This window comes from Pundamilia nyererei, unplaced genomic scaffold (assembly GCF_000239375.1).
Source record: "Pundamilia nyererei isolate P.nyererei 1_Seehausen unplaced genomic scaffold, PunNye1.0 scaffold00009, whole genome shotgun sequence".
NCBI classification, from domain to species: domain Eukaryota; kingdom Metazoa; phylum Chordata; class Actinopteri; order Cichliformes; family Cichlidae; genus Pundamilia; species Pundamilia nyererei.
Window position 1 is genome coordinate 2,745,789 of NW_005187410.1, and position 12,597 is coordinate 2,758,385.

The following is a 12,597-nucleotide window of genomic DNA, read 5'->3' on the forward strand; positions in this document are numbered from 1 at the left end:
CTTGTGATTCACACTGCCTCCATGAACACCATTTTTCATCCCAGTCAAATCATTACTCACAAAACGGCCGTGCCCTCTAGTGGCGAGGCAGAAAACTGCATCACAGTCCTGCCTTCAGAACAGTAATGGTGACCCCATCATGAACACAGAAACTAAAATCAGCACGTTAAAGGGTGCAAAATTTTCATTTAAATTTTTTTTTCTATTTGCATCCCTTAGAGAAGTGAAGAAACTTACAACGGAAGTAATGTCATACTTCCAGAGATGGGAGGTAACGAAGTAGATTTTTCAGGTATCTGTACTTTACTTGAGCATTACCGACAAGTCTTTACTTTTACTCCCTACATTTTTAAACACATATCTGTACTTTCTACTCCTTACCTTTTAAAGCCGAGTTGTTAGTTTAAGATCAACAGTATCATTCGTAGGGCAGTTAAAGGAGGCCGGAAGGAGTGCAGGTGTCCAAGTTGTGTTTGTGCTACTAGCATCTAGCTAGCTCTACAGAAGATTGGGGACGCATGAGGGGAGTTTTAAATTAGGAGATACTGTAATTTCAAATGTAGAGAGGGGTTGTATTTAATGGTAAGGGCTACTCAGTCAAACGTGAATTAAATCTGCAGATTAAAATTTTAAATATTTTTACAGACTTTTCATAAATTTTCATATATTTGATTTGTATATCATGTGTTTTGATAAATTATGTATGTTTATTTTGTCAAAAGTCCTGCAAAACAAACTATACTAACTTTATTATTCAGTGTTGCATGAAAACATTGGGTAGTTTTTTTTCCAAAAAAAAAAAAAAAACAGGTTAGTTTGCAATACTGTGGTGAATTCAGAGTAAAGCTCTGTGTTGGATTGATACACAGTGGCTGTGGTGCTGAAGGTCGGATTTTAGTTACATCAAGTGTAGCAGAGATAAATTTGCATTTACGCTGATGATGCTTCCATTAATTAACTGAATTGCAACTTTATACCAACTGTGTATTATCTAGCATAAAGATAGTATAAACAATATAGTGTCAGTGTAGGGGATGGATATCAGTCAAGATGGCTCATGAAACTGCTTACATATTGTTGAAATTATCTTTGTAAATCCACAACGAGCAGCAGGTCAGTTGATCACAGCATGTACACTAAGAAAACCTGTTGAAGCTCACATTAGAAATTACTGTGAGTTGTGATTCTTTTCCCTATGCTGAGGCATCCAACTGTAGCCCCTGACTGTACAAACTTTCCTGTTTAGTTGTGGAGGCAGAGTCACCCTTTACAACACAGGCAACAAAAAATAGCTGTTTTTAAAAATAAAAAAACCTCTTTCACCATATGAGTCCTACATAACAGATCGAAGCTTTCATGAGAATTAGAATTTAGATTGAAATAATATTTTCCTTTCCATGTACTAATATTGTTTTATATTATATTACTATAGCACAAGTTCAGTTACTTTTTTACAAAAAGAGTTATTAGAACTGTCCTTCAAAGAGCTACTTTTTACTTTCCTACTGTTAGTACATTTCAGAGCCTGTACTTTTTTTTTGTACTTAAGTAAATAAGTTGCTTCAATAGTTCAGTATTTAATTGAGCATTTTTAAACACAGGTATCTGTAGTTCTAATTAAGTTTAAAAAAAAAGGTCTGTACTCTTGCCACCGTTGCTGGAAAGTAGTAGTAGAAGTAAATTCAAGGACAGCTAGCAAAAGTCCCTCATTTTTATTTTTATTTTTCACTCTCCACAAGTAAAATTTTTGGACAGTTTAAACCAAACAGCAGGCCAGATATTTGTAAAATGACTCCAAATTGCTCCAAAAGGCACCACAAGCACGATGGCAGTGAAGAGGTCCATTTCACCATTTAACAGAGGGCTAGCAGACTCTAGAACAGCTATAACTAATTCCAGTTAACAGATGGAGTTAAAGTTCACCCAGCTATCCACACGTGTCAGAACCATTCTTTGAAGAGGTGGTGCACACGCTTTTTAATCCTGTGAAGTTGCATATCTAAGTGGCCCTTAGAAACTTGTAAGAATTAAGTGGATCTTTCAAGAAAAGCACTAATGACTGACTCATTATTTAACAGTTTTTCAGTGAATCATTTCTGAAGAATAATTTTAGCCACTTCTCAGAAATCACATTCACTTTCATTACTTTCCCAATTATGTTGTGCTGGCATTGTAACTTTTGGCTGGACTCCATTTTATGAAAAATTAATGTTTTAAATGAAAGAAGTACCACATCTTTAAACTGCCTTAGAGTCGATGGAAGGTTTAGGCGTGTTGGTGAGGTATACAAACTTTTACATTAGAGACCAGAATTTGGAAACCGATAGTCTGTGGTCAAATCCACATTGATGTAGTTAACAAAAAGATTGTGGTTTCGAGTAAGTCTAAATAAAAGCTTCTTTCAACTCACAGGGTAACAAACCAAGCTAGGATATTTTGTTTGCTTTAACCAGTGCTGTCAGTACCCAAACAAAGTCATACAAAAAGTAAATGATTTACTGTTAGCCCTGTGATAGACTGGTAACCTGTCCAGGATGTACCCACATGTGTTTTTGTGTGTCTCTGCATGTGCATAAGCTGCTAGAATATTCCAAAATGACCAGGTCATTACAGTAAAACATTAAATGATGGTGTTCAAAAGAAGCATTAACATGAATGGATGATTATGTGTGGACCTGTCTTCTTTAATAACCACATTAAAATAGAAATAATTCGCATTCTAGCTCATTAACATTACCTGTCCACACTTTAATTTGAATTGCTTTAATATTCTGGTCAAACTCCAATGGCTAATTGGACTGCTTTAAGTTGAACTTAATTTAACAGTCTGCTAGCTTATCTTAAGTAGGCCTTTAGGCATTTTTAGTCCTTTTTTCACAAGCAGAATGTGAGACTAATTTACATTTACTTACGAAACAAAATGAGTTCTTTGTGTTAGTTTCTATTTCTGTCCTCTTTGCTTTCCATCTATCCAATGTTGCTGCTCTGTCTCAGTGAGAAGGACTAATGTCAAGGTGACTTTGGGGAGAAAAGTACAAAATGAAACTCGCAAAACGTTCAATATTTGCAAGATGACACATTTTATATAGCTTCTGCAGCTGCATTTAATTTAGAGTTATTAGACCTAATGGTATGAGTGAAGGCTTTTTTTTTTTTGTCAATTTTTAATTATTGATACTGATTATTGAGGTAATGACTGCTTTATTAGTTGAGTTAATTACATGTGTTGTGGCTGAAATACAGCCCAAACCAAATTGAAGCCCTACAGTAATTTTAGTTATAAAATAATCTTGTATCCAATAGCTGCGATGTTATACTAAATGTAGAACAGTTTAGACAGCGGTTTATGTAAGCAGCAGGCTGTTTAATAGTTTCAAATATACCATCTGGTTTTATTTTTATTATTATTAGTAGTAATAGTAGTATTTTGTTATTATTATTGTTGTTATTATTATTATTATTATTTGGCCAGCATGAAGTGAAATTGGTGTTAAATTACCCTTAACCTGTCCCATAATAATTTAATATAGAACGCTTGATGAATGATATATTTTGAACAATGTAAAGAAACATTTAAGGTAGGTTGTTTGTAAAACTACAACTTTACTGATTAACTGAGTCTTTAACAAACTTTAATTGTAGGTAAAGATGGACAGGCTTTTAAGATCATACATTTCTGTTTATACTTATTCCTGCAGCATCCGTCCATCCATTCGTGGCAGGGGAGTCTGAGCCTATTAACCACTAAGGTCGTACCCATGATAACCTCTGGTAAGAAAAATTCTATTTTCTTTATGAGCTGTAGTGACTCTTGAAATTGACACTGACCAGAAGCAGAGAATGTTTGCTTTCAAAGTAAAAGTTTCACCTTTACTTTGAAGGTGGACATTCTCCTTTTCTTTTGTGTTTTCAGTACTGCTTGGTAAGTTTTGTGTCAGTTTGCAGGAAGTCAGTGTCATTTATACAAGCTACTGGTGACCGCAGCAACAGGCTAGTGACCAAACCAACTGCAGTTTTATCAGCTTGTGTATACAATGAGATTTTCGGTACAGCACCATATACCTCTTTGCAACCAATGGCTAGTGAGTGCCGTCATTCTTGTTACTGATCATTCTCTAGGCCTGTGAATGGGACTTTAGTACTCACTGTCAGAGCAACTGCAAGTAATTGTTGTACAAATCTTTCCTTTGTTGTCCATGGTAGCTTGATGGTTACAGATTGGGTCTCTGAGCCTATTTTTTGTTTACATTGAGTAAAGTACTACAGTGATCCTTGACCAACTTCAAAAAATTGCTGATTGGCTTTCTCACATTTCTGTGAGGCGCTTTGACATTTGTAGTGCATTAGGGTTTGAATTAGGGCAGGGAAATATGGCCAAAAATATTTATCACGATATATACTTGAACGTTTGCGATAACGATATAATTGACGCAAGACAAAATACTTTACAACTCCACAACTTTATTAGTGCAAAAGAACCCCATCAATGTATTTTCACTTAAACATGTATATAAAAAAATTAACAGTGCAAATGCAAATTCCTTGCTGACAGTTTAACCAAAAGGTATTTCCAGTGGAATTTGGATATGTCGGCCAATTTCCACTGGAAATACCCTTTGGTTAAACTTTGGTCATCCGTTTCATTCAACGATCCGCTTTCGCCCTCCTCTTTCTCCGTCGCCGCCATGCTTTTTCCGCCATGTGCGTATGAAAACAAAGGCACTGCGCATGCGTGTTTACCCATATTCTATCGCGATATTTCATTTTCTTATCATTGCCTAACATTATACTGGTATTACCGTGAACGGTATGATATGGCCCAGCCCTAGTTTGAATTATAAGTTGGCGATTCCAAAACATTAGCTCTGACCATTCTTTGATAGAACGATTTGTTATTATGCAGATTTTCTGACATTTTCCTTCAAAGTTTCTTAGTTTAATCACAATTCATTGTTAGTCAATAACTGGGAGCTGTTCTGGCCCATGTGGATACAGGAGAACAGGCTCTCACCACCATGTTTTTCAAATGCAAAAAGATTTTTATTGCTGGAAAACAATCTCCTGTATCTCATATTTCTACATATGTGTATTTACCCTGGGTTCATTTGTCTTCCTAGATCAGGGGTGTCAAATTCAAATACACAGTGGGCCAAAATTCAAAACTGGAACAAAGTCGCGGGCTAACGCTAATATTTATTGAAAAAAAAAACTTCCTCTAGATATAAGAATGAATCTTTTCTTATGGACTCAAACAAGTTTTGCTGAAAAACTGAATATGGAACAAGCAAAGCTTAATACTAAACAATATATATATTAGCTGTGTAATACCAGTAGGCCAGCGCTAATAGTAATTTGGTATGGCTTCGCGGGCCAAATGTAATTCTGCTGGTCAAATTTGGCCCGCGGGCCAGAGTTTGACACCTATGTCCTAGATTATTATTATCTTTGTGCCTATAATGTATGATAAAGGTGAATGTGATAGATTCGGAAGAAGATTCATAATGTATTAAAAAAATAATAAGTACTAAGAATACTGTAGGCTCTACTACTATTGTGATGAATATGCCTGAATGGAATTTAAACATTTAAGCTTTTAAAACAAAAGAAAACAAAACCCCACAACTCCTAAATGGTATCTGCAAGCTGCCAGAATATGTTGGCTAGATATGCACTGTTAATGAAAAATATACTCTTTAAAATTGCATTTATAGTGCAGCTGCCTTGTACTAGCATGGGCGAAGTCTCGGTTTTGTCCACTAGATGTCAGGAAGCGCCCAGATTTCAGAATGAACTTCCCAGCATCCTACTCTCAGAGCACTATTACATCTAAACTTCAGCGTAAACAACTGCTTTCTACCTCAAAATAAACTGTTAAATCTCATCATAGTTCAATTAAAATGTCCACAGGTACTTTTTTAAATTCAAGTTTCACTACACATAAACACAAAACATTATGTGAAAAAAACAAAAACACAAACACAGATTTATTTTTATTTATAAAAAAAAATGACAAAAGTAGTCCTCAGTCAAAATCAAATCCTCTTGTTTTGGACTCTTGAAAGACTCACACAATATCCACCTAAAGAGGGAGACATTACATTATAAATCAACATACTGGCTCTGTGTCTTAGTTCACATCTCTGTATATATCATGAGAAGCATGAACTTGTTGAACCAATTCAGTCTTACTAAAATAAAAAAAACTCCTAATATTGGTTTTATCTATAGAACACTCGACTTTAGCCTTTTGAAGCAGCTTTAAATTTTCCTTTGCATTTTCTTATCTTGTCAGTGTTTCGCCATACGCAGTATATACCAAGAGTCATGTGTGAATATAGTCAGAAGATGGCAATGGTGTCAGGTTATTGCTTGGCACTCGGTGTTGGTGGGCTGGACAGGCATCTGCTCCGCACTGAGAAGGGCTCCTTTCTGCCTGCTGGAGATCTTGTACTGGCTGCTTGAGTCAGCCCTAAGCCGCTCTCCCCACGCAGAGCTCCCTTCACCAGCGTTCACCTAAATCTGTCACACAGATTTGACACTGCGTCACTTGGAGCGCACTCTGAAATGACATGTATATAATGTGGAATATTGTGCACATTTACAGCCTGGACTTCCCTTAGAGCAACGGTTTTCTTGTTTGCTTTTTTCCCCTTCCCAAAGCCCTCGTTTTTGTTTTTTCTCGTATAAATATTTTAACATTTTTTAAATAGTAAAGGAGTTTGTGATTTCTTTAACCTTCAGGCCTGGTCAGTGTTTAAAGATTGGGAAATTATGAAATTATTATTTAACTGATATTTGCTTTGGTTATGGTTATAAAAACCCCCATTTAAATTTAAAAGAAATTGTTTTACATTAGGAAGTGTGGTGGATTTAAAGCTCTGTTCATTTATAGTCAGTGGACACTTTTACCAGTTGTCTTCAAATGTTACTGTGAAACATTTGAAATGCACAGGCCATTAACCTAACAACACAAATCAGCTCACATCACACTCTTAGGCATTGATATGAAAAAAATATTATTAATTATTAAACTGAAATATTAATGGAACAAAATAATAGAAAAGGAAAAAAATGTTCATATTCAGTGTTTGTGTTACATCTGCTTCCTTTTAAGTGCACATGTGTAGAATGTGTGTTTTCTATTTAATTACAGTCTTTGTTAAAATAATATATATATATATATTTTTTCTAATGACATCAGTTTCCCATCAACAATGTGTATTTACACACTAATCCCCAATGGCATTTTCAAACTTTTGCAGCAGTCTTATCCTAATGTATTTTCTATACAAACAAAGCACTGTGGTTATTCTGTCGTATATATCTTACTCAGAAAGCTCATGCCTGGAGAAAGTTCTGTATTAGGAACAAAGAGAAGACAGAGTGAGTGCTCATCACCCTGGGTTCGTCTCTTCTCTTTATATGGCTTTCGGGCTGCTGCTTTTTTCTGGAGTATTCTGGTAGCGACTGGCCTTGGTGGCCAGTAAGAAGGATTTTCTCTCCCCAGCTTCTGCGGCTTTGTCGGTTTGCACTGCACAAAGTGTCTCAAAACTGGGTTGTGGTTTAGGGCTCTCAAGACATAAAGGTTTAAAAATAAGTAATGGACTATTTCAGAATGTACTGTGTATTTAAAATGTTGTTTTTCTAGAGATGTCTGAGCTAAATGTATGGATTGCAGGTTTTAAGTGTGATGTTTGCATCTCTAGCAGCAGACATAGGAGGATCCTTAGGAGGATCCTTAGGATTCCCTTATGTTGTTAGAAATAAAGACTCATGGCTATTTGAGAATCTCCAGCCTTTTGAAAAGAAAATAGAGGTTATAAATCTGCTAAACATGTTTCTCTTCCTAGTGTATTTTATATTTTATTTATTTATTAATTTGTTTTTGTGGAATTTTAAATTTAATTTAGCCAACTCTGGGATAATATCAAGCTGCATTTTGCTTGTTTTTGCACTGACGACTTAACAACTTGAGACGTTGTTTGGACATGACATATGCAGGTACGCAAATGGAATCAAATGCTTTTTAAATGCATTTTTCAAAACTTGGATTTCAAAGTTTTGAAACGCTTTCTCAAGTCAAAGGAAGACTAAACAAACTTTTTGGCCTATAAATAATAATGCAGGGGATGCTTATTTTCTCACACAGGTGTTTAGAGATCCTCTCTCTGATAAATCATGATTTGTAAACTTTACCATAGACAGCAGTGACAGGTTTCCTTTGATAATGTAGAAAAATGGGGAAAGAGAAGGCTGGGCTTAAGTAGAGCTGTGATTTAGAGCAGAGAGATGCAGCATCTCTCCTTTCCAGTGGAGGCCCTCCTGGGTTTGATTTAATTCTCTCCTTGCACTATTAAAAAGGCCTTCCACTCTCTTCACTGCATGCACCTTGCTGTCATAACTGGCACAAAATCATTAATCAATGCCGCTTGTAGGCAGTGCAACTAAGGCCTTTCACAGTGTATATTTTTCCATTATTGATTGTGTGTGTAATGCATGAAGAAGTACAAAGATGGGTGTCCTCCTGTGTTGGAATGACCATATTAGGCCAGGAGATGAGGGAACCTTTTTCTACATCAACTACAAATTCATAAAGCAATCATCATTCCAGCTGGGAAGAAAACTTCTTGTTCTCAAAATGTTTTTTTTCTTCTTCTTCGTGTTGTTTTTATGGACTGAACTTAACAATGATCCTGTGCTGGAAGTATGACGAGTAGTTATTTGGTGCAATAAAACTGAAAGGCTGTGAATGTCAGTGTCCCCCTTTGTTGTTTAATTTATTTTCTTTTCAAAGTGAAGGGAGGTGTCCTTGCTGTGAGAGTTAGTCATTGATGTGGCTATAGTTAGTCCGTGCCCTGCTGCGACTGTCTGTTGGAGATGCTACTTCCTCTTTCCTGCTCGTTCATAGCTTCCTTTGCCCGGGATGATCGCTTTGCTTCGTGCGTTTGGCTGCATTTTGTACGGGGTTTAGTAAACTTGATCAAGAACAAAAAATGTAAGAGTGAAGCGAGTTGAGTCTCTTTGCTCTGGGGTAAAGCAAAGTCAGGTAACCTTCACAACAAAGCAAAGCACTCTTGAGATTCACATACTGTTAGGAGGTTTTAGCTGTCTATGTGTGTGTTCTATTATGTGTCTTTTATTGCTGAATAAAGCATGTTTACTCTCAAAATCACTGTAAACTGTACTTGGATTACATGCTGCATTTTAATTTTTACTTATGATCATTTTTGTCATACCCCATGGGATTAAAGGTACACAAACACACAAAAGGACTGTAGCGTGAGTAAAATCAACGTCCTGATATTGTTTTTGTCATGCATGGAATTTCTCTGATCAGAAATAATTTTCTCTGTGTAGATACCAGCAAAGGGGTGTCACTCCACCTATGGTGCCGCTGCTTCTCTAATCCAACATTAAGGTACTAAAACACAGCCTGAGTAAATAAAAAGAAAACATAATGGAAGAAACGTACAACAACGTGGTTTGAAAAACATACATAATATTTTACTAATGCAAAAACTTTCCTTACACAGTCCACATAACAACAAAACGTATCTTTTGCTTAGTCAATCAGTTACATCTTAAATAGGAAGAAAATGTCCCAGGAACTCAAATAATTCAAGTTAGTAGGATTTATAAGGAAAATTAAGCTTACAGTTCTTAATCTGTTTAAGTACTTGGGACATTTGGGTGTGCGATGTATTAATAATATACTTTATAATGGTATTAACATTCTAATAGTTAGTGGTAATATTCATTATTCTTGGTAGACAGGCAAGATCAACGTTCTGTTCTGTAATGTCAGAGTCTGAGGCAACTTGGTATCAGAAGTTGGATCATTTCATGCATAACAACCGTACTCACTGGATTTTGCTGCATAATGTTGCTGTAAATTCTCATTGTGAGCTACACAATTACATTGAAGTTTATGTCAAAATAAAGAAATGCACCAGAAAAGAGAGGCAACATGATTGCTAGATATTAATCTTATCTTTTAACAAGCTCTATTTGTTATATTTAGAGCTTTAATGATACTAAATTGTTTTATCAACAACTAACTAATGGGCTTATCAGCAATTGACAAACCCTCTTCTCAATAAGCTTATGGTAAATGGAAAGAATCTATTACCAGCTCAGAGCCCTTTATCTCAGCTGTCTTAAATATTGATGCTTACAGTAATTTGTCCCCATTTTCTATTGATTTCTTGTTTTGCTTTCAGGTTATGCTGTAAACAGGGTAAATAATGACAGATTTGAGCAGCGCTCACTCCAGAGATGATCCAGAAGTAGCTGGCCGCGGTGCAGACATTATTTTCTCATCAGCTGAAGTTTATGCGAGGTGGCCCTCACAGTCACTGTGGCTTTCACTGGAGGCTAGGTTAGTTGTGGCATCTCTCAGAAATAGATCCGGCATGTTGTCAATGCTGCAGGAAGCCTGGCTGAAACCTGAAGATGCTGAGCAGAGCTGGCAGGGGATGTGTTGGCGTGATAATTGTAATTATAAGTCAGAGGAAAAGAGGTGTGGCTTTTGCAGCAGTTTGATGAGTTCAAAGAAACAAGCCCCGGCATGAAGAGGAAATCATGAGTCAGAAGTACAGAGAAATGTTTGCAGGATTTCACAAAGGCAGTAAGCGGGCTTGCAATTATGTTTATCAGCTAAAGAGCAGTGTTTTCATCAGTATTATTTGAGGTTACTAGGAAAAACTTTCTTCACCCTCCCACATATCCTCCTATTACAGCACATCTGTAACATTTTTAAGCATGCATATTCTAAGACCATGAAAGAATTATTCAACATGAAAATTGGAAAGGTTCAGATTTCCCTGTTTATTTTGCAGATCTGTGCCCAACGCCGTGATGTCTTTCCTGGGTTTTATCTCTTCTATATCGCAGTCTGGAATGCATTGCTAAGCCCGGCCACCAAGGGCTAGCATATAGCTGTCTCTGCAGGCTTTGTACAGGATGAAGAAGTCATAATCCTCAAACAGACTTAAATTCCTCCAGAAAGGCTCTTGATCCTGAATCCACTCATTTTCTTCAAACAACTCAGCCCAAAAGAGAAGGGATATTTGGGCATGGCTGAAATCCTTGATTGAAATCTGCTACAAGTGGGCACAGATACACATGTGGGTCGATACACATGCACACAAATAAGCCTAACACACATAAATACATATGCACATACACCTCCCCAAACGTCCCTTGCTGTCGGTGAAAGCCTAGGCTGTTGAGAGGGCCTCTCTGAGCTCTTATTAAAAGGTAAACTTCTCTAAGGCCAGGGAATCATGTCAATCACAGGTTGTGTTTTCGCACCGAGCCCAAAGGCTGCTCTCTCCACCCTGTCAGACGCTGTTATCACCCTCAAAGCCATATCAGAATGCTGTTTGTTCTGCGCTTTAGTTTCACCCACACGGCGGATTCAAAAAGGTACAGGTCTATTTGATAGTGTATATTTCATTGCCGGAGAGAGACTGTGTTTGTCTTGCTGTGTTTGTCAGCTCATATTTGAGCTGAGGGTTCCTATTAAAACTAAACACCATATCAGAGGAATATTGCCACCGCTAGGTTCTTTTAAATCGCATATTGAGCCCATGGAGTGTGGAAGCAATTTAGTTGTAGCATAGTTTATAAGTGTGTCTGTGCTTGTGATGTTTCTATTTACTCTTGATTCTAATTTATTTACACACAGCAGCCTCTCGCTGCATTTTTCATATACTGTTATAATTACTTTCGTTATATTGTCACTTCCAGTTCTCTAAAAATATTACCTTGTTTGCATTTTCACTTATTTAATAAATCCCTTAGAGAGTCATGGCTATTTTCATTAAGCAGGATTGATCAAGTCCTCAAGGCAGCATCAGCTAACAGTTAAAAACTTCATGGGCTTTCACCGCTATACTTCACTTGCAGTGTGCTGTGCATTAGTGCTGGGCAGAAATTGACATCACAGTAATTTTTTAAGGTTCTGGCAGTTTCAGTGTGTCACAATACTGTTATTATTATTATTGTTACTACTCCTGCAAAAAAGTGGCTTTATAAAGGTTTACAATGGCTCACTAAACACTTGAATGTCATCATAAAAGAAATGAAACATAAATAGCTTAAAATAAAATCACCCAAGAAAACTCATAAATATTCTACCCTGAGTCTTTTATCAAAAAATAAATGTTTGACACAAAGCTTAGCCTTCTGCCTGTTATGCTTTTTTTTGGTTAAATGTAGTGCCATATAGTGCCACGTCCTCTAGAGCCCAGTTGATACAGAATTTTTACGACCGATACTGATACCGATATTTGGTGATTTTTGAAATCAGATAGTATGAAATATAGGACTTTTTTTTTTTTCTTAACTGATTTTTATAAACAGATTTCTCTTACATTTTTTAAATGTAGCTTTTATTTATTCTACCTGCTTCTATTCAGATTAGCTGATTATTGTGCTTGTGGCATGCAAAAACATGTGATGCAATAGTGAAGTGCCCTCTGGTGGACGAAATATGCAACAACACTGATGACATTGTTGAGAGACCTTCTCCTTGTTTCTTCTTTACTTTCATTTATTGGCAGTTAAATGCTGATACCAATAGATCAGTAAATG

General features: G+C 36.5%; 1 long non-coding RNA gene across 1 annotated transcript; it reads left to right on the plus strand.

The window, feature by feature from the left end:
* Positions 1-116: 116 nt before the first annotated feature.
* Positions 117-12,122, plus strand: LOC102210287 (uncharacterized). The gene is made up of 5 exons (XR_311461.2): positions 117-292; positions 3,699-3,771; positions 9,358-9,418; positions 10,221-10,378; positions 10,839-12,122. It is a non-coding gene; the product is annotated as an uncharacterized LOC102210287 (long non-coding RNA).
* The last annotated feature ends 475 nt before the right edge of the window (positions 12,123-12,597 follow it).